Genomic DNA, 22,413 nt, shown 5'->3' on the forward strand with positions numbered 1-22,413 from the left:
AAGAAAAAAAGAAAAAAAGAGCGGAAAAAGAAAATAGAGAAGTTCGGTTAGAATTAAAATGGGGCAAAATTTTATCTTTTCCAACCCTAGATTGGAGCAAGTTTTTGAAAGAATGTTATCTCAAATGATTACAAACCCATCATATGATCCGCTGTCAAACCTTCCAACCCTTAACCTTTCCTTTACTACTCTATCCGATCCTACTCACAAGAGCCAAAATTGTCAACTTTCATCTTTTGCAGTATTTTGGAGAAAATTTTTCTTAGTCAGCTAGCAAATGATGTAAATACAACTTTTCTGAAATATGTTAGAGAAGATTGTCTCACTGATGCTACTCATTATCAAATATGATTGAATTGATACAATTGGGGTTAAAATTGTCTTGTTTATGTCTCTAGATGAAAACCTGAAAGGGCACCTTCTAAAAAAAAAAAAGGGAAAAAGAGAGAAAGAAAAAGAAAAAAAAAAGAAAAATGAAAGAAGGACAAAGAAAACAAAAGAAAAAGGGGTGGGGGTAACCTTAGTGAAAACCCGAAAGGACGCTAAGGTTGGGTTTTGGAATACAAGAGGATCAGCAACGAAAAAGAAGATGTTGAGGTCTGAAAACCGGTGACTATGTTGATTTGGGTCTCTTTCATATTGTTGTTCTTTTGCTGACAATGAATTCCAAAATGGATGACATCTAAGGGGGTAAGATGGAGCACTTTTCTTCATCAAAGGCCGTCCTCTGAATGTGTATCCAACTTTTGATCCTTGGATCCACGTTCATAAATTTAACAATTTTGTTTTACTATTCTATTTACTATTTTATTCATTTATTATGTATCATTGTTTATTTCATATCAACATTATCGCATGATGCATAATACCTTTTTCAATTGTTTATATTCTTCATTTATTGGGTTTTGTTCAAAAGACAATCCTCTATAATTTATTTCAAAAGAGTCATGAAAATTGAAGGTCCGATGATAACAAAGTCTGGATGATTGACATTTGACAGTTACAAAGATTCTGAAGAGGTTGCCGACTGAACCTAAGGAAGCAATTTGTCAATATTGAAACTCATGTTTACATGGTTCTCAAGGCAAAGGGATCACATGGTGGTGGCAGTATTTTCATCACAGTTGTTTCTTTGACTTTGTTCTTGTTTGCAGGAAAATTACGTGACACTATACTGATTTAGTTGAGCATAATTCACACTGGGGCAAATGGCAGAAGGATTGAGCTCCAAGTTTTGCTGTACATTTTTGAAGAAAGAAAAATCATTATTCCCTTTCTTTTAAAGTTCGAAAAATCAAGAAAAATTGTAAGTCCACCAAGTAAGTTTGTCTTGCTTTATTACCTTTTGAACAACATGCATTCTGATCATTCAGTTCGATAGCATAGAACTTGTGTTTTCAATTTTTCCGCTAGTTATTTGAGCTCGAGTTTAATCCCACCCATTATCTGGGTTTCGAGCATATTTTCATTCTCTTGACAAGCATCTGGGTTTGGATTCAGTCCTATTAAGCAATCCAAATCAAAAAAAAAAAGATCCAATTTAACTTTCTGTTTGTGAGTCTCAGCATCCACCGCGCATCCTTCTATCCCCCTTCTTGACAAATTTAATTTCTGTTGGTGAGTCTCAGCGTCCGCCGTGCACCCTTCTACTTCCTTTCTTGATAAATTTAATTTCTTGTTAGAGCGTAATTGCGTCCCTCCGCGCATCTTTTTCAAAAAAAAAAAAGAGTCAAATTTAATTTCTTATTGGTGAGATCTTAGCATCCACCGCGCATCCCCGCGCACCGCGCACCCTTCTACCTCCCTTCTTGATAGATCAAATTTAATTTTCTGTTAGTGAGTCTCAGCGTCCACCGCGCACCCTTCTATCTCCCTTCTTGATAGATCAAATTTAATTTTCTGTTGGTGAGTCTCAGCGTCCACCGCGCACCCTTCTATCTCCCCTTCTTGAAAATTTAATTTCTTCTTGGTGAGGTTTCAGCGTCCGCCGCGCACCCTTCTACCTCTTTTCTTGATAAATTTAATTTCCTGTTGGAGCGTAATTGCGTCCCTTCGCGCATCTTTTTCAAAAAAAAAAAAGAGTCAAATTTAATTTCTGTTGGTGAGTCTCAGGGTCCACCGCGTACCCTTCTATCTCTCCTTCTTGAAAATTTAATTTCTTGTTGGTGAGGTCTCAGCGTCCGCCGCGCACCTTTCTACCTCCTTTCTTGACAAATTTAATTTCCTGTTGGAGCGTAATTGCGTCCCTCAGCACATCTTTTCAAAAAAAAAAAAAGAGTCAAATTTAATTTCTGTTGGTGAGTCTCAGCGTCCGCCGCACACCCTTCTACCTCCTTTTGGATAAATTTAATTTCCTGTTGGAGCGTAATTGCGTCCCTCCACGCATCTTTTTCAAAAAAAAAAGTGTCAAATTTAATTTTTTGTTGGTGAGGTCTCAGCATCCGCCGCGCACCCTTCTACCCCCCTTCTAGACGACTACATTTAATTTTCTGTTGGAGCGTAACCGCGTCCCTCCACACATCTTTTTCTAATTATGACAATATACTTTTCTTGACTGTTTTGATTAATAATTGTGCTTTCTCAGTTATCTTGTGTTTCGTATTAGAAGTGCTGAGAGTTCGGAATTTTTCGACTTTGCAAAGATCACAGAAGGTCAATGCACATGTTTTATTGTTGTTTACCGGTATTTGAACTACGTTTGACCTGATTCCCATGGCGGGATACGTAGGCAACTCTACATGAGTTCAGTCACGTGTTTTGCAATTTCATTACATCTTTTGTTCACTAATTTCAGCCAAGTGTTGCTTTTCTTTATTTTAACTCAGGTATGGTTAGAAGAGACAAGTAAGCAATTTGGTGTCTACGTCTTTGTCTTGAATTTCTTTAAAATTTTTGACAAAGAAGGGCAAGCTGTAGACACCAAATTTTTGTCAAATTTTGTGTTTTCTTGAATATTTTCTATTTGATGAGCAATTTATTTTCTTGCATTTTTTAAGTATATTTTTGTCTCATTTTTGTAGATTATCTTTAAAAAAAGAGAGAGAGAGAGAAGCCATGATTTGAAGAAAAAAAAAACCAACTAAACCCATTTGACAAAAATCCCTTGGTTCCCTCCTTATTCTCGGGGACTGACAAAAAAGGAACGACACTTTTGGGGCTCAAAAAAAAAAAAAACTACTCCCTTAATTCACTCTCTCGGGTCTCACAGACAGGAAAAAAAAAAAAGACAAGCAAAGGAAAGAAAATGACTCCACTTTATCTGATCTCCCTCTGGTCTCTCTACTCTCTCACTCTCAACTTCTCCCAAAACACTCCATCAGAGAACTAAAAGAAAAAAAACAATTCCAACTCTCCCTTGGTTTCGGCTCTTTCTCCCTCTCGCTCTACACACAAAGCAATCATCAAAAGGAGCCAGGAAGATACGCTCAAGGTTTGGAAATTGTATCAAAACATCTTGGTCAAGAGACTACCACCTACATTGAGGTATTTTCTAGTTTTTTTTTATCATATTACATCCATGTTTCAATGTCTAGTTTCTTTTGCTTTTGTTGGTTTTATTGTTGTTGTTGTATATTAATTTCTCTTGTTTGCTGGTTTTTATTGTTGTTATTGTATTACTGAAATTTGGGAAATGGCATGAACTAAACTGATGAAAAGGCAATGTTTCTTATGCATGCATATTAACCGTTTGCAAAATTGCCGAAATAGAAAAACGAATTAAAGAGTTGAATACTGTGCATGTTGTTGTCAAAACAGATGACCGTTAGTTAGCCCAAGGCCTGGAAATGTTTGGCTATCTATTTTTTTTTTTGTGGAGTTTTGAGATTTAAAGGTATTGCATTATTCTTCTTCATTTGGGGGCTGTTTTGATTTATTTTAGCCATTTTATGTTGTTTTCTTGTCCAACTAAGACTATAGTTGTAATGTTGAAGTTACAAGGAGGGTTTTAGCATAATTTTTATTATTTTTGGTGAAGATTATGTTGTTTTAAAAAATAAAAAATTGGACTGACTTTTTGCTATTTTGGCCACTTTCGGATCATCTTTTGTAAAAATTAACTTCAAAAACGGATTCTACGCGAAAAATCGAATGAAAGGGTGTATTTTGGTGAAATTTGGTGACCGGAGAGGTTGCCGGCCGCGGCAGTCCAGTGGCGGCAGCGGTACCGGTGGCCACCATAGCCGCCAGCCAGAAGGGAGCTTTCAACTCCTCGATAGAGAAGAAGGGAAGGAAGAAGAAAGAAAAAAAAAGAAAGGAAAAGAAAGAAAAAAAAAAAGAAGAAAAAAAGAACGGGCGAATGTTTTTTTTTTCTGATGGGTTTGAGTTTATTTTTTTGGTTGGGTTTTGGTTTATTTCTTTTGGGTTTCGATTGGGCTAGGAGGTCAAAGCCCATGTATTTTTTTTGGTTGGGTTTGAGTGATAAAAGACGGCCTGGCCTGTGTGTTTCTCTTGGACTTTCGGCTGGGCTTAGGTAGTGTTCAGCCAAATAAATAAAATGATGGCCCAGTGGCCTTTTTCTTGCCCAAATCAGAAATCGAAATTTGCACTTTAGCCCTGATTTTTGGAGTAGTTTCATTGCGGCCCAAAACATTTTAAGTTTCTTTCATCTAGGTCCTTAAATTAATTGTACATTGATCCTTGAATTTTACCTTTCATTTAATTTTGACCCCTGGACTTTGAAAAAATATATTTTTGCCCCAAAAGTTTTTCAATTTTGCAATTTAGTCCCTGATGAATTTTGGCTCTCTTTATTATAATTGTTTCTTTTCTTTAATAGTTAATTATGTTACTTTTGAGTATATTTAACTTGTAATTTTAGATGTTCTTAAATTTCTTTACATTTTGACATGATAAGGTGAATTTAGTATTTTTTTTCGTCATTATTATTTTCAATTAAATTAGTACCATGATTCTTTTGTTCATTTTGAGTATAAATAGAGAAATTTGACTTCATTTAGTCACCGCTTCAAAAGGGAGGTACTTCTATTATTATTATTATTTCAATGTCAATTACGTGCTCCTATGTGCTCTTACGTGTTCCTATGTGTTTATATTTTTATATGCTTTGTTTATTTGATTTAAATGTTCATTTAAATTTTCTTATGTTTGTTTAATTAATTTTATAATTATTTGAGAGGCATTTAAATACCAAAAAAATGTAATAGATAGGATAATTAAATTTATTTTATTATATTTTTCCCTTTTAGAATTGTAGTTAGGCTCTCCCCGATGTAATAGGTAGGTTGTGTGTTATGTGCCTTATCCATTTTCCTTAGGATTTTTGCATCTAGATATTATGCTTATGTGTTACATGCTATGTGCTCTTATGTGTTTATTTGTTTTAATTTATGTCTACTTGTCTTATTATGTATGATGTCACCATACTAGTCCAACGCTAGTTGTGGTTTCTCGCTCCGTTTACTTGCTAGTCCAACGCTAGCAAGGATTTTTTAGAAATGGGCTAGTCCAACGCTAGATCCCTAAATCGTTCGTGCGTTAGAATCATTTGTGTGATAATTCATTACCTTTTCATGCATATTTTTATTTTTAAGATCTTTTCTCATTTGTATGATATTCCTTATTATATCTTCTACCCCTACCCTCTATATGTGTTAATCAATCATTTAGAATTGCATTTCATTTAGAAAATTGTAGAATAAGTTAGTTCATTTGCTTGTTCATATTAGGAGAATTATTTTTGAGCATGGGAAATAGGTGATTATAACTTCTTAGTTTAAATACCCCATCGATCCCTGTATAAGAAAATTATGTCACGAGTTTTTGTTTCCCGTACCCATTATGATGCATCCCTATTATTTGATCACTTATATCTATGTATATAATTTAATTTTCTTTTCTTTTCATTAAATTTCATCATCCATATATTTGTGACATCCTTCAAGGAATTATTTTGGCCTTCGTAATTAATACGCTTGGTTTCAATTAAACCCTTGAATGAACATTTCGTCCCTTTCGATATTTTATAAATTTAGATTTGCATTCATATAGGAAACATTCAAATGTGATAAAATTGAGGGTTAGATTAGGAAAATTTTGACTAAATCTCGCAACTAGCTTAGACTAAGTTGAAAGGGTGCCTTAGCTTTGAATTAATCGAACCTTTGCCTTCCCTTTCTTCAAACGCGACTCGCAAACTCGCTTTCTCTTGTTTTCAAAGACCTGGAGTTGTCAAAAGGGTTTTATTTTATTTTACTTTATTTTTTGGGTGACTTGGTACACTAAAACTCCATACCAAGTGACGACTCCTATTTTTTCTTAAAACCCTTTTAGACTAAATTTTGGACCTAAATTGTCGCATTTTTTTAAGTCCCATTCTAGGTCCTTTTCACTTATTTTTTAAATAAAAATCACATCTTTTTATAAACACTTTATTTTTCATCGCGGAAAAATGGGGCGCGACAATGTTGAATCTATATTTGCCATATATTTAATTCTTATATTGCTGCTATTTTTCTAAATAAAAATGTAATTATATATATTTTAAACAATATTTTAGATGGGCCCAAGCTGTGCCTTGCACAGCATGGTTTTCCTAGTACCTATATAGAAAAACACAATGCTTCTTCTTCTACATTGATCCACATGGAAGAATGTGGGAGAGAGGCAATTGCGAAATTTTTTTTTCTTGCCAATATTACCCTGATAAAGTGCACTATGGCCTAAATAGTTTATATCTATTCTAGGGCATTTTTGTCTTTTTACTTAAAATTATGTGTTTGCCCTTCTAGAAATAATAGGCTTCCATAATGATAGCTAACTACTAGCGGTGATTTCCGGTTTTTCACCACCATATTTCCTTCTCTGTTGCTTTGCGTGTTTCCATTCTTGCTTTGTTGTCTCAGATAGAAAAGACAGCAGCTGAGCTGCCCTTGCAAACACTACTCCATGTTTTTTTTCTCCGATGTCAAATCACGGCGATTTGTCTTTGATTTTTTTTTTTTACACAAATTGGTTGGCCACATGATAATTGTACTCTCAAAGAGTCAATTGCGGGGCTTTTTCTCATATTAGATTTATTTTGCTCCCTCACAAATAAATGATATTTCCCCCAAAATTATGGGTGGCCATCGAATTTTTCTCAGCCATACTTTGTTTCATCTCCCATCCATAGCATTTTTACATAAAAAAAATTATTTTTCCATTTGATTTTGCCCCTATTCTACTTATGATGTCCAATAGGTTTCATAGGAATTTAGCCTTTTCTTTTTATTTTTCGTGGAGAAATTAGAAATCAAAGTGAAAGAGAATCGTGTATCACCTCATAAAATCTACTTTGGGGTTTTATGGTCTCATCTTTTCATTGCAAGGGGATAGCATTAAATAAGTTATACCATCTTTTTATCTTTTTCTCTGCACTCTTTCCTAGTAAGACTGATTATTCTTCTTTTTTTTTTTAGTCTAATTTTTTCCCATTAGTAGTAGACCAATTGGATAATTTGTATATTTTTGGCCCGATTGATAATTTCCTTCTAGGTTTTACTTCCATTGAGAACTTTTTTAGGGCTTTACTTAGGATTCACAAGAGGAGTGAATGACTTGCTTGCATTAGAGGTCAGCTTCTTCTATTCCTTCACTATATTTGCGGATTTTGTTCACTAAGTTTTCTTGTGTTTCATTCTCATATTTTGATAACCATATTGCTGTTCCCTATGATTACATGTTCGTGATGAAAAATCTAGTTTTCCACTTCCTTGTTAGTCATGCTTTTTCAGTTGCTGCTTCTTTTACTTTCACTTTAGTTCTATTGTTTATTTTGTGTGTTTGTTTGTCAAACAATGTTTGTGTGTTTCAGTAATTAATTCTTGGTGTTTAGTGACTTTGACAATGTAAATCCTTTTCTTGCTTAACTTTTATGTAATATTTATTGACTGATTTCATGTTTTATATGACTTTTTTTTATATGTTGGCTTTTAGTATCCAACCATTTTGATCAGTTGGATATGATAGCTTTAAATAATTAGTTTGTGGTATATTCCTCCCTCAGTTGCTTCTTTTAGTAGTATGGACTTCCCGTATATAGCTTAGGTTTATCCTTTGGATTATCTATTATTAGTTATAGGTGTTTACTCTCAGTTCGATTAGTATGAAAAGAAAAATGAACACAAAAACACTTTAGTTTAGTAGATGAGTTGTTTGATGAAGGTTGCAATTATCAAGCTTCATTAAAAAGCGGATCAAATAGCTCTCATAAAATGTTACATTATAAAGAGCTATTAGCAAACATGGTGCTCGCTAAAGCTCATTTTGCTAATAGAATGAACATCCAGTTTAATATTGGATGTGCACAAATTGATACCTCATGAAATAATACTTATCTATGTAGGCTCACGATCCATTCTGTCATAGAGCTAAATGGTAGCATGATTATGGAGAATCATGAAACCTATATTAGTGGAATTGAGTCCATTCTTGAGCACTCATCCTTTGTCAATCTTACATCTATTCTTGGATCACATGGCTCTCATCTGAGGACCTTTCCTCAATTGAACCATGGTGGGCTTACATTAACCTCCAATAGAAGCCTTCTTGTTAGGAGATTTTGAATTAAAGTGACAATCAAATTGCTTCAATCTTCATGATATCAGAGAACAACACACTGTTTCTGCTTCTCATTCGCCTATGTCAGCAATACCATTTCACGGTCTTTCTTTGGATCCTCCACTAGATGTTCCTCAGGAAAAATACTTAAGAGACAAAAAATGATAACACACATTCTATTAATCTAATGAATATTCACACTAAAAATGCATGTATAGATAATCAGGTTTCCAGAAATAATAATGATCTAAGTAGACTCATTGCCTACTCTAAGAGAAAAAATTGGTAGTATGATTATGGAAAATCATGAAAGCTACCTTGGAATGATTAAGACCAATTTTTAGCATTCACTACTCTCCATCAATCTTACATTTGTCCCTAGAACACATAGTTCTCATTTGAGGACACTCCCTCAATTGGATCATGCTCACCTTACATTAATCTCCAACACAAGGCCTTTTTGTGAACACATTTTCAATCAAAACAATGATCTAATGGCCCTTGAACCTCATGATATCAATGGAACATACAATGTTTCCACTTCGCAGTCATCTGCACTCTTAATACCATTTTCTACAATTGCTTTTCATCCTTCTTCATATAATGCTAAACATAAACACTTGGAGAAGATGAATTATAGAAAACGAGCATATCTAAGGTGGAAATCTAAGAAATTGGGTAAACATTTTACATCTCAAATGCAACATTCCAGTGAAAATGACTGGCAGTCATACTGCTTTTGTCAAGCCTACATTGGAATCTGATCGGCAATAGCTGGTTCAAATCGGTAATTAGTACTGTATAGAAAATACATGTATTTTTACTTTCTTCCATACATTTTTTTTGCACAAGCAAAATTAAAAATATTACGAACTTAATAATATGTGATTTTCTTGTAACTCTCTTTTATTTTGGATTGGATATGTTTAAAATGTCCCACTATTTCGACAAGTTTCCACTTTGCTACTATAATACTATATTATATTTCTTATATTTGTTTGCAATCAAAATATACATATATATTTCTTCTTCATTGATTTCTGATGACACCTTAATTAAGTTTTCAAGTTTATTATTACCATTACTATCTAAATTGTATCATATTATGAGTGTTTTCAAAACATTTTGAGACCACTTTTTGTTAATCCATATGATTATTGATACTATAAATGTCAAATAGATATTGTCAATTATCCTACTCAACAATCTTACGGTCAAACATCTAAACAGTCCTGCAATAACAAGCATTCAACTTCATGTTGAATTCTTCTTAATTTCTAATGTAGGTCAATTTGTAACATTCCATCAATACTAATCACTGTATATAAATTATATTATAGGTATACTGTGTCCAATTGAAAGAGATTTATTAAACTTTATAGCTGATTGTCTTGATAGATTACCATTGTAGCTGCAATGTGAGCATTGCAGAGCATAGAAATTCTGTTCTAAGATGGCAAATTTTTATTGTTCTAATGGTGAAGTAGTCCTCTCTCAAAATAATCTCCCTGATATTCTAAAAGAGCTTTTAACTTCATGTTTAGAAGCTATGATAAGAGCCTACAATAACCATTTTGGCTTCACTTTGTTTGGCATTAAATTTGACAAGAAATTATGTAGAAGAAATATGGGAGTCTATACATTTAGAGTTTAGGGGCAAGTTTACCACTTTTTGAATGAGTTGAATCTAGTTAACAGTCATGGTGAAAACCTTCCATTATATTTCGATGATCCTAAGATTGAGTTGGCCAATCGATTAGCATCTTGCCCTAGATTGTCAGAGCCATTAATTAGAAAACTCATGTGCATATTGTAAAGCAATCCATATGCTAGATTTTTTTCGAGTTTTAAGTGGGGTGCCTAATCTTGATAATTATCACATTGTCTTGAAGAGCCTTCCTTCCCTTGATCAAAGGGTCTACAATAAGCCTACAAACTCACAAGTAGCGGCTTTGTGGGTGAAAGGTGAAGAGATTGGTGAGACTGGAAAGCGAGACATTAGAGTACATACTCATAGTGGTAGTTCAAAGAATATTCAATATTATTATGGATGTTATGATCCGCTTCAGTACCCACTAATATTTCCTTTTGGTGATCTTGGATGGTACAAGGTATTCCCAAAAAGGGAATAAGAGTACAAACTAAAAAACAAAAGAAAACAAAATTGCAGTTGAATCTATTCATCCAATGAATGTCTCTAATGTAGATGAACTACTTCACAATGAAGATGCTGGTAAGTAAAATACTAATTCATTAATTAGCAATGTTTAGTATAAAATTTCATATATATAATAACTAATAAAGAATTTTTTACCCACCTGACATAGTAATCAACAGCCTTCAAGAGGATCCGTATTTTGTTTCCCTTCGAGAGTAATATACTTATAAACTCCAAATAAGGGATAATGATGAATCATTCCTGTTTCATTTTGCTTGGTTACTACAATAATATGTGGTAGATCAATATGTTAAACTAGAAAGTCAAAGACTTGACTTCTTTAGGAATCAACAAGAGGAAATCTAAAAGAAATTTTTGCAAGGAATCATTGATGTTGTGGCTGCAGGTGAAGCACAAGCATCAAAATTTGGTCGGTAAATCATATTACCACCATCCTTCATTGAGGACCAAGGAATATGAGATACAAATATATGGACGCAATGACTTTGGTCCAAATATTTGGGAAACTAGATATCTTTCTAACTATAATATGCAATCCTAATTGGCCAGAGATCATAGATGATCTAATTGATAGAAGAGAAGTACAAAATAGACTAGCTTTGCTCGCTAGAGTATTACACTCGAACTTAGAATTGTTAAAAGATCAATTATTTAAAAAGTGCATTTTTGGTGAGATACCTGCTTATACGTATGTAATTGACTATCAAAAATGAAGAATGTCACATGCTCATTGTTTTAATATTAATGTCTAAATATAAATTGTATAGTCCTGAAGAATATGATAAAATTGTTTCTACAGAAATTCCAAATAAAGAATTCATCATCATCTATATGAGATGATAGTTAAACACATGCTTCATGGCTCTTGTGGTCCTGCTAATCCCTCAGATACTTGCTTGACAAAGAATGTTGTTTATGGAAATAATTATCTAAAAGACTTTTGTGAAGAGACCATTCAAACAATAGATGCATATCCTCAATACAGATGGAGAGACAATAGGGTGCAAGTAATAGTTAGAGCTGTTGTTTGGACAATAGATGTGTAGACTGTGTAGTCAAATATAATCTATATCAATTAGCTAAATTTGACTGCCATATGAATGTTGAAATATATCCGACGATCAAAATAGTCAAATAAATACAAATATATAGGTAAAGGTCATGATAGAACTAGCTTTTGCCTTACAGCCTCCACTTTTGATTCTGTAGTGGATGAAATCGAATAATATGTTTTAGCAAGATGGATTTTCTCCATCAAAAATTGTATAGAGAATTTTCAAGTTTTGCACAAATAAAACAAAACTTGCAGTTATCCATTTACAGCTACATCTCATATGCTCAAGATATCGAGGCATGTAAGATTGTGGGAAAATTTGGCTTTTTCTGTTTTTTTTTGGTTGCCCAATAAATCACATTTTTGACCTAACAAAACCCATTACCAAAAAATTTGGGCTCTTTTTTTGTGTTGCCCAACAAATCACATTTAAGTACCAATCTTTCACTATTAATCGGTAACTCATTAATAATGTCATTAGCATATATAGTAAAAGCATGAATGCAATCGTCCGAATGATGTGCTTAGTTGTGATTGACTAATCGGTGATAGTCCTCCAATTGCAAATGAGATTGATGATGTGGCAAATTTTGATTGACTAAGAAGTGGCAGTTCTCTAATTGCATGTATGGTTGTGAGAGAATTTGGCCTCTTCTGTTGTTTCATTGGTTGCCCAATAATCACATTTTTGGCCTAACAAAACATATTAGCAAAAATTTGAGCTCTTTTTTTGGTTGACTAACAAATCATATTTAATTACCAATCTTTCCTAATTAATTGTTAACTAATCAATAATGTCATGTTTTTATTGCACAACAAGTCACATTTAATTAAAAATTTGCAATTATTAATCTTCATTTTATTATTTGAGGTCATGTTTGGCCCCCCCAAAAATTCTTGTACTTTTTTATTTATTTGCATGAATATTTATTTGCATGAATAAAATAAAGGACTGGCATCCCTCACCTGTGTACGGGGTTTGCCATTAGAAAAAATATGTTAATTATATATCTATTATGTTGTAACTTACTCGTCTTGCACACCTAGAATTTTAAGGTAAATTCTCAATTTTCGTTTATTATCCTATTGATCAGTAGTGTTATCTCAAAATTAAATCTAATTAAATGATCACAAAAAATGTTCAATATCTTGGAAAATTTGAGGTTCTGGTGTGTATATTCAATAATCTTGTATTTATTGTTGTTTTGCTCCTATCCTTATAATAGTTGATTCCGTAACTAAAATCGATGCAAAATTTTTTAACTTATAAATTGTAAAACTGAAATTATACGTTTACAGTGATAATTACATAGTGCAAAACATACAAATGTGCATTTGGAACTTTCATTTGAGCATAAAAGATTTTACAATAATAAGTGAAAAAGTCACCCACTAAAAAAATTCTAACTCCATCACTAGTGTAACAACAAATCCAAATATTTTACCCAAAAAAAATTCCAAATTAGATGGCTCAAAATAATTAGCAGCACAAACTTTTCATTCCACTCAAAATATATACATCAAAACTGGACGTATCCATCTGAAACTTGGACCGAAGTACGGCTCACGAAGTCGTTAGTTTTTTAGTTTTCTCTTTATCTTATCGTTTCTTATGTGCCCAAGGTCTTCCAGCAAACTCGACCAACCTTGTTACCGGCTCGAATAGACTGTCCAACAGTGGGGTTTGGGGTCCAGTTCAGCCTATGTAATAAAGTACATACTCAACTTACATTCATGCATAATTTCAATAACAATTAGGCATTTATCATTTTCAAAATTCACTTAGATTGAGTGCAATAAAGAATGCGGTCGCCTTTCAATAAAATAGTAGCAATTATCAAATTTCACTCAAACAATTCAAACATCAATAATCCAACAAGTATTAGTCAACTAAGCATATAACATTTATTGTTCATCATGTATTCAATCATTATAAACAAATATACAACACTCACCAAGCTTTAAGTAATTGAAGTTCACGCCTCGGGGTAGGGTTGCGTCTATAGCTAAAACTCAGCTCCTAGAATCGATATGAACACTTATTGTTTATTTCCTTACTATAAGTTTTAAGAACTAAGTTTTCCCCTTCTCATATCTAATTTCACAAAAGTAGATGTCTATATCAAAAATAAGGATTTAGTCAATTATTAAGTTTTAAGAACAAGTTCAAGGATCCTAAATCCTAAAATTATAAACCTAGGCCATAATATAGCATTTTGATGTTTAATTAACTAGTTTCATATGAAAACAGTCCTCCACCAAGAAAATTAACTGCATTCGTACCTGTCGCGCCCCATTTTTTACAAGAAAATTAAATAAATGGTTTAAAAAAGTGAATTTTTGATTTGAAAAATGAATAAAGAGCACGGGTCTAAATGGGACTTAAAAATGCGACGATTTGACCCAAAATATAGTTTAAAAAGGGTTTTTGAATAAAAATCGGAGTCGCCACTTGGTATAGAGTTAAGGTGTACCAAGTCACCTAAAATGAATTTTTTTAAAGAAAAATAAAGTAAGAAAAACCCCTTTTAAACGACTCCTAGTTTACGTAAACCAACGAAAAAGGTTCGGGAGTCACATTTGACGAAGGGGAAGGCAAGGATAAAAATCCAAGGCACCCCTTCGACCTAGCCAAGGCTAGTTGCGTGATTTAGTCAAGGATTTTCTTGTTTTAACCAAAGCATTTATCACATTTGGACGTACTATATGAATGCAACCCTAGACCTAGGAGGGTATCGGGGGACAAAATTTCTCTTCAAAGTTCAATTAGTACCAATCACATTAATTGTGAGGCCCAATAATGACTCTTTAAAGAAGCCACGAATTATGCAAAAATATGAGACTCTAAGAAGAAGAAAAGGATAAAATAATTAAAAAATATACATGTCTCAAAGGAATGCATTATGTCGGGTACGGGGGACTAATGTTCGTGACTCAATTTTCCCTTTAATAGAGGGAATACGAGCGTACTAAGACTAGAAAAGCCAAACTCGTCCATATCCCATATCCAAGGGGCAATTTCCTAATCTAATCAAGCAAATGAACTAACCTAGTTCTAATGGTTATATGAAATGCAAGTCTAATGTCATGTTTGCATGCAAAATGGGCAAGTAATATACATATAAGGGAAAATATTGAGGAAGGGGTATACATATATAAGGGAAGTGTCATGCGACATGGTGAAAAAGGCCCTAGAAAGTGAAGATATGCATGAGATGAAGGCATGCGAATGTACTAGCGAGGGACGGTCCTATTGGATCTAGCATTGGACTAGTCCTTCACTAGCGCTCTCTCACAAGCATTGGACTTGTAAGAGCTCGAGGGGAAGACCATGACTAGCGTTGGACTAGCCACGGTTTCGTGCATTTACATCCATCATACACATATATAAGTAATGTGCATAATTAAAGCAAGTAGACATGTGAGCACGTAATTCACATAACACATAAGCATGCATATCTAGATGCCAAAACCTAAGAAAGCGGTAACACATAGCACATAGGCATGCAACACACATAAGGCAAGTAAAAAAAATAAAACCCTAACTATTACATTCGGGGGGGGAAGCCTACTACAATCTAAGGGGGAGGAATTAAATGAAATGATATAATAGCCTAACTATTACAATTGTGGCATTCAAATGCCTTTCAAAAAATAAAATAAATATACTAAACTAAAACAAATAAAGCGAATAAATAAATAAAATGAAAACACTTAAAAGGTATGCAATTAAGCACATAAAGTCATATAATGCACATAGGGTCAAATAAAGTGGAAATAAGGGATAGAGTGTACCTCCCTTGGGTCGGGACCCTAGTGAAATGAAATCACTTATTTGCCCTCCAAAATACAAAGAAAAGGTCAAGGCACCACTTTAATTAACAAAACAATCATAAAGATAAAAATGAATCATGAAATTGAATCAATTAAATCATATAAACAACCTACATTCAAGAAATTAAAACAATGAAGGACTTGATTACAAAAATTAACAAAGCTTTGGGGTCAAATTATAATCATCACAAAAATCTGGGGTCGCAATCAAAGAAAAATAAAGTTCAAGGACCTATTTGCAATTAAATTAAGGACCCAATTGAAAGAAAATGAAAATCTCTAGGGCCACAATATAGTTAAGGGAAAATCCAGGGACTGATTCGCAAATTCAATTACCAGATTCTTAATCAAACAGGCCATTGGGCCATTTTATGACTCCTCTTTTTGGGCCAAGACCACTTGGCCCGATCGGAAGTCCAAGAGAATGAAGTGGGTCAATTCACTTTTTACCAATCAGAACCCAACCAAATTAGTCAAGGCCCAATCCTAAAACCCAACCCAAAAGTGTTGGATTTTATCCTCCTAAGCCTAAACTAGAAACCCAAGTATATAAGCTAAACCCACTCTCTTAAACCCAAACTAGAAACCCAATCAAAATAAATCAGATCCACCTTTACAAACCCAAACAAATATCATTACCCAAAACCTAAACCCATAATACTAAATCCAACAAAATAAACAAGATAACTAAAATTATTAAGGACTAATTATGCTCTTAATCCCAGAAATAATCTATCCAAGAATCACATTAACTCGTATCAAAGAAGAAAACATTTAAAGGGACAAAATTGGTTAAATTATCTAGTTCTCTGGGCCAAGACAGAACAAAGGGCAGCTTGAGGGGTTCAAATGTAACAAAAGCAGGGACCCAATTGAGTGAATTATAGCAGTTTGGGGGCGAAATTAAAGAAAAGTAAAGTCCAGGGGTCAAATTGAAAATTCATAAATATTTCCCCGACCCAGTTCGTCTTCCTCGCATATCAATACAAGCCAAACATCGTTCGGTCATTTTAACAAACAGGTTGAGGGCATTAGAATTTCATCAGATTTTTGCTTGAATTGAAGTTGATCAAACTCAAAAATTGTTCAAAATATCAAAAGATTTCAGTCCTATTCAAACATATAAGGCACGAACTATCCAAAACCATGAACAGCAAGCTAAACATTAACTTCAAGCAAACACAGAGCTTCAGCAACCCAAAGCGGCAAATTCTTATGCCAATCTCAACCCGAACATCAAACATCAAGTTTTTCTCCCAAATACAAACATTAGGTAATGAAACATGCGGCAAAACCCAAACAGATGGCTGGACATGATGAAAAACATCTCAATGAAAAGCGCATCAAATAAGCTAACATCAATTAATATTATCAGTTCAGCTTTCTTTTCAATCAGAGCAATATCGACAATTCAGTCTCAACTCTAGCTATTCCCTCTCATAACAGCAGCTTGATACATAGGGAAGGACAAGACAAAGAAAACAGAAATGACACCAAAATAAGCACGCAAGAAACCCTCAAAAAATAAAACTCTACCTTCTACCATTGCTGACCATGTCATTTTCCTTTTACGCAAGATGTAGGCAAGTTATCTTTTAATTAGAACTTTCAATCAGACATTTCATCCAACGCCAAATGGGCATTAAAACATCATCAATTTTCGGCTCAAATGGGGTTATAATCAACCCCAAAATTGTCAGCAACCCAAGGAAATTCAGTCCAATCAGCCCACAAGCATATGTATTCAAAAATTTAGGCTAATTAACAGGAGATTTGCACTAAAAAAATGTCACGGCAAACCCATTTCAGAAACTTAAGAAGAACTGAAATTTTAAGAGAAAACTTACAGGGCTCTCGGTTTCTGAAGTTGAATCGAAGCTGGACGGTGGCGGTGCTGGTGGTGGTCGACGGAGGGAGCGAGCAGCAGCGGATGTGGACTGGTGGTAGCTTGGGCAGATGGCGTGAGGAGAGAGGAGATTTTGGGATGGCCGGCGATGCGCGACAGAAAGAAAGGCAAAAGAAACAGGGCCGACTCTTCTTCTCGTTTCTTCTTCCTTCAGAAAATTTCCTCTCTGGTTTCCCTTCCTCTTAGTTTACTTTCCGGCCCTCTTCCTCTTGTTTTGCCTCAAGCTCTCTCAGCTCTCTGTTTCTTTCTTTTCTTCTGTTTTTTTTTTCAAGCCCCCAGACAAAGCTCCCTGGGTCTCCTCCTGTTTCTTTCTTTTCTGATTCCTCTATGATCTTACCCAGGTTTCTTCACTTCCCCCAAGCTCTTTCGTTTTCCTCTTAGCCGCCCGTGGCTTTATTTTCCTCAGCCCACGACTTTCTCGCCTTTCTTTCTCGGTTTCTTTGCTTTTCTTCCTTCAGCTCCAGAAACCCTCGTTTCTGGTTTTACCTTTCCTCTAGCCCAACTCCCGAAGCTTTTTCTCCCAGATTTCCTAGCCTTCTTCGTCGCTTGGTTTTTCCCTTTTCTTTCTCACTTGCGGCAATCCCTCGGTTCCTTTCCTCCTCTCGCCCTTTCTTGCCGGCCCTTTTTACTCTCCAGTTCTCGTTTTTTCCAAGCTCAGCCGCCTCCCCCTTTCTATCACTCTCTGTTGTTGCCCTCAGCCCCCTCGCTCTATTTTTAGCTGAAACCTCTCTCGGCCTCCTCTGTTTCTTTTCTTTTGCTCGCCCCGTTGAATTTTCTTCAGCCGTCCGTAGTCTTTTCTCACTTAGCTCCCCTCAGCCGGCTCTCTTCCTTTCTTCCAGCCCTAAAACCCCATCTGTTTTGTTGTCTCCTCCTTTTCCTTCAGATCGCCGCCTCTGTTTTTTCTGTTCCCTTTCCTTTTTTTTTTCCAGCCTCAGACTGAAGCTCCCCTGTCTAATTGTTCCCCCCCTTTTGGCTTGCGGCTCCTTTCATCTTTAAAGGCACCCCAAAAACTAAACCTAATATGAAAGGCCAAGATTTCAATCCCCAAAATAAGCTTATGTGTCTTATTCTTGTCCCTTTGATTGACTTTTCCTTTTTTCTTTTTGTTTCTTTTTAGTGCAAAAAAACTTTTAATTCAATTAAAGTAAGACAAGAGACACGAATCAAAAATAAAAAATTAAATAAAATAAAAACCTAGAATCGAAACAAGCAAAATAAAATGATTAAATGATTAAAGTTTAATTAAAAGATAAAATGACTTAAAAATAAAAGATTAAAAGTAAATGAAATTAATCAAAAATAAAAAAAACCAGTAAACAAAAAATACCTTAAAAATTTGGTGTCTACAGTTTGCCCCTCTTTGTCTGAGATTTGGAAAAACTTGAGACAAAAAAGTAGACACCAAATACGTACCTGTGTTATTCGGCTGTACACTACTCGGAGGACCGACCTAAACAAGGAATTTTAAACATGGGACTGGCCCGAACAAAGGGATTTAAATTGGGACTGACCCGAGACAGGAAATGTAAATCAGGACTGACCCGCAACAGAAGATTAAAATCGGGACTGACCCGAGGCAGAAATTTAAAATCGGGACTGACCCGAAGGGGACTGACCCCAACATAAATTTAAAATCGGGACTGACCCCAACATGAAATTTAAAATCGGGACTGACCCCAACATGAAATTTAAAATCAGATTCACTCATGTTTAGTGTCGATGTAAATGAAATGCTCACTAGTGGGACTGATCCATGTTTAGTGGCGATATAAAATGCGCGCTAGTGGGACTGACCCATGTTTAGCGGCAATGAAATAAAATGCTCACTGGTGGGACTAACCCATGTTTAGCGGCAGTGGAAATGAAAAGCTCACTGGTGGGACTGACCCATGTTCAGTGGCGGTATAAAATAAAACGCACGCTAGTGGGACTGACCCATGTTTAGCGGCATTGAAAATGAAATGCTCAGTGGTGGGACTGACCCATGTTCAGTGGCAATGAAACATGAAATACACACTAGTGGGACTGACCCATGTTTAGTGGCAATGAAAAAAATGCACGCTCGTGGGACTGACCCATGTTTAGCGCAATGAAAATGAAATGCTCACTGGTGGAACTGACCCATGTTCAGTGGCAATGCAAATGAAATGCACACTAGTGGGACTGACCCATGTTTAGTGGCAATGTAAATGAAATGCACGCTAGTGGGACTGACCCATGTTTAGCGGCAATGAAAATGAAATGCTCACTGGTAGGACTGACCCATGTTCAGTGGCGATAAAAAGAGATGCGCACTAGTGGGACTGACCCAACGGCTAGTGGCGATGCAAAAGAAATGCTCACTAGTGGGACTGACCCAACGGCTAGTGGCAGAATAAGAGAAATGCGCACTAGTGGGACTGACCCAACGGCTAGTGGCGATGCAAAAGAAATGCTCACTAGTGGGATTGACCAACAGCTAGTGGCATGCAAAAGAAATGCTCACTAGTGGGACTGACCCAACGGCTAGTGGCAGAATAAGAGAAATGCGCACTAGTGGGACTGACCCAACGGCTAGTGGCGAATGCAAAAAGAAATGCTTACTAGGTGGGACTGACCCAACGGCTATGGCAGAATAAGAGAAATGCCGACTAAGGGACCTGACCCAACGGCTAGTGGCAGAGTAAAAGAATGCTCACTAGTGGGACTAACCGCAACGGCTAGGGCAGTGTAATATGAAATGCTCACTAGTGGGACTGACCCAGCGGCTAGTGGGCATTGCAAAATGAAATGCTCACTAGTGAGACTGACCCAACGGCTAGCGGCAGAGTAAAAAAAATGTGCACTAGTGGGACTGACCCAACGGCTAGTGGCAGTGTAAAAGAAATGCTCACTAGTGGGACTGACCCAACGGCTAGTGGCAGTGTAAAAGAAATGCGCACTAGTGGGACTGACCCAACGGCTAGTGGCAGCATAAAATGCTGGTATGTATGAAAAAACTGTATAAAACTTGCTCGGAAAATTATCCAAATATTTGCTCCAGTGTGATAAATTGGTCAGTGGGATTAAACCCGAGCCTGCCTTAATTGGTGGTACAAAATCAAAACTCAACATGATGTTTGTGAAGTTGACGGCACAAAATCCAGGCCCAACGTGATGTTGTGATGTTGGCGGCATGGAAACCAAGCCCAACGTGATCTTTGTGAAGTGGCGGCACAAGATCCAGGTCCAACGTGATGTTTCAAGAAGATTTGTCGAGAAACAAGAAGTTAAACTTGATTTTTTTCATTCATTTTTCCTTTTTTTGATTTTTGACTTTTTCTGATTTTTCGAGAGAATCTTTTCAAAAATAATTTACCCCAGTGTAGGGCCCTTCTTCTTTTTTCTCTCTCTTCGGCATCGGCCTTCAGTGACGGCCCCACCTCCCCCTGAGGCGAACCAGAGGGTTCGGCGGGCCGCCTGCCCAGCTCTCGCCGGGACTCAGTCGTTCACTACAATCCTCAATGGAATTTCAAGATATTTATATCAAATATACATCAAAGGTTCCCAAACTTTACATATCAAAAGCGAAGCGTCCACGCTTCCACTGCGCCCCTCTGATCCTTGATACCAACTATTCTACAGGAGGAAGTCCAAAACTAGACTATTACACATCCAATCTGCGTTCAATACAATCCCAATATGAACGATTACACAAAAGGAATTCTAAGTTCAATCCATACATGAGATAATCCATGAATAAACACTACAAGCCCTTCCTTCGCCTTGAGCCCTGTGGAGGGGAATAAAACATTTTGGGGTGAGCTAGAAGCTCAGCGAGTAACCAGTAAAATCAGTTATCAAATCAGTTTCACAATCGTTCATTTCAATAATGTCATTTCAATATGGAGTATCAATAATTCAAGAAACATTTACAATGGAAAGCGATAGTAACATTCATGAAAAGGATACGTTCGTTCTCCTGTCATTTCATTGCATTTTGGTTTCATTCGTGCATTCATTCACCCCGTCCCTGGCTTTTGGCCAGGCTCCACCAACCTACAAGGTAATACTCGAGTATACCGAAACGTTCACCCAAGTTCTTAGTCGCCCGACCGAGTCCGCTTCTGGCTCGAGACGACCGGTAACAAGGGGCAATGGCCAGTTCAGCCCAAAAGGCTTACATTCATGCGCAAGTAGCATTTAATCATTAATCATTGAAAATTTCATATTTATTTAGGTCGAGTGCGATAAAGTACACACTCGCCTAGAAAACTCGTTTTAACAATCATTGAAAGCAAAATCGATAATAACAAGACACTGATATGCAAGCACGCATGATATGTAAGAAAACAGTTCCAAAATTAACTTTGAAAACAGTTCAAAAGTAGATAATGCAGTAAAGCGGTTCAAAAGTAAATTTGGAAACAGTTTGAGGTCACTCACCTCAATGGCTCAGCAATCATCCATCATACACTCAATGCAATCAAGTCCTTTCAAAGTTCGGACAGCACTTCCCCTGAATTTGCTTACTTTTCCAGCCATCATGGCTTCATTATTTCCTCATTCCATCCCAAAGGTACACACACAACAACAACAAGTTCATCCAATAGCCATTCAGCAAGCTCCAAGTAGTACCAGTCAAGCTAGGGAAAAGTCCGGAAATGAAAGTTAAACGCAAAACCAGAAAAATAGTTTTGACGTCCTTTTGCGGTAATGGCACCAAAGGTACTACGAGTATCGGATGGAGGTCCAAGACCCACCGTTTCGAAGCTAAGAACCAGGGCTACAACAATATAGAAGGTCACTCAGTCCAAATCCCAGCACAACTAAGTCAAATATGCCAAATAACAAACCAGAACCGTAATTGCAGGTTTACAAATTACACTATGCTGTAATCAGTACAACTCAGTCTAAACAGGT

The sequence above is a fragment of the Coffea eugenioides genome, chromosome 5 (genome assembly GCF_003713205.1).
Source record: "Coffea eugenioides isolate CCC68of chromosome 5, Ceug_1.0, whole genome shotgun sequence".
Lineage (NCBI taxonomy): Eukaryota > Viridiplantae > Streptophyta > Magnoliopsida > Gentianales > Rubiaceae > Coffea > Coffea eugenioides.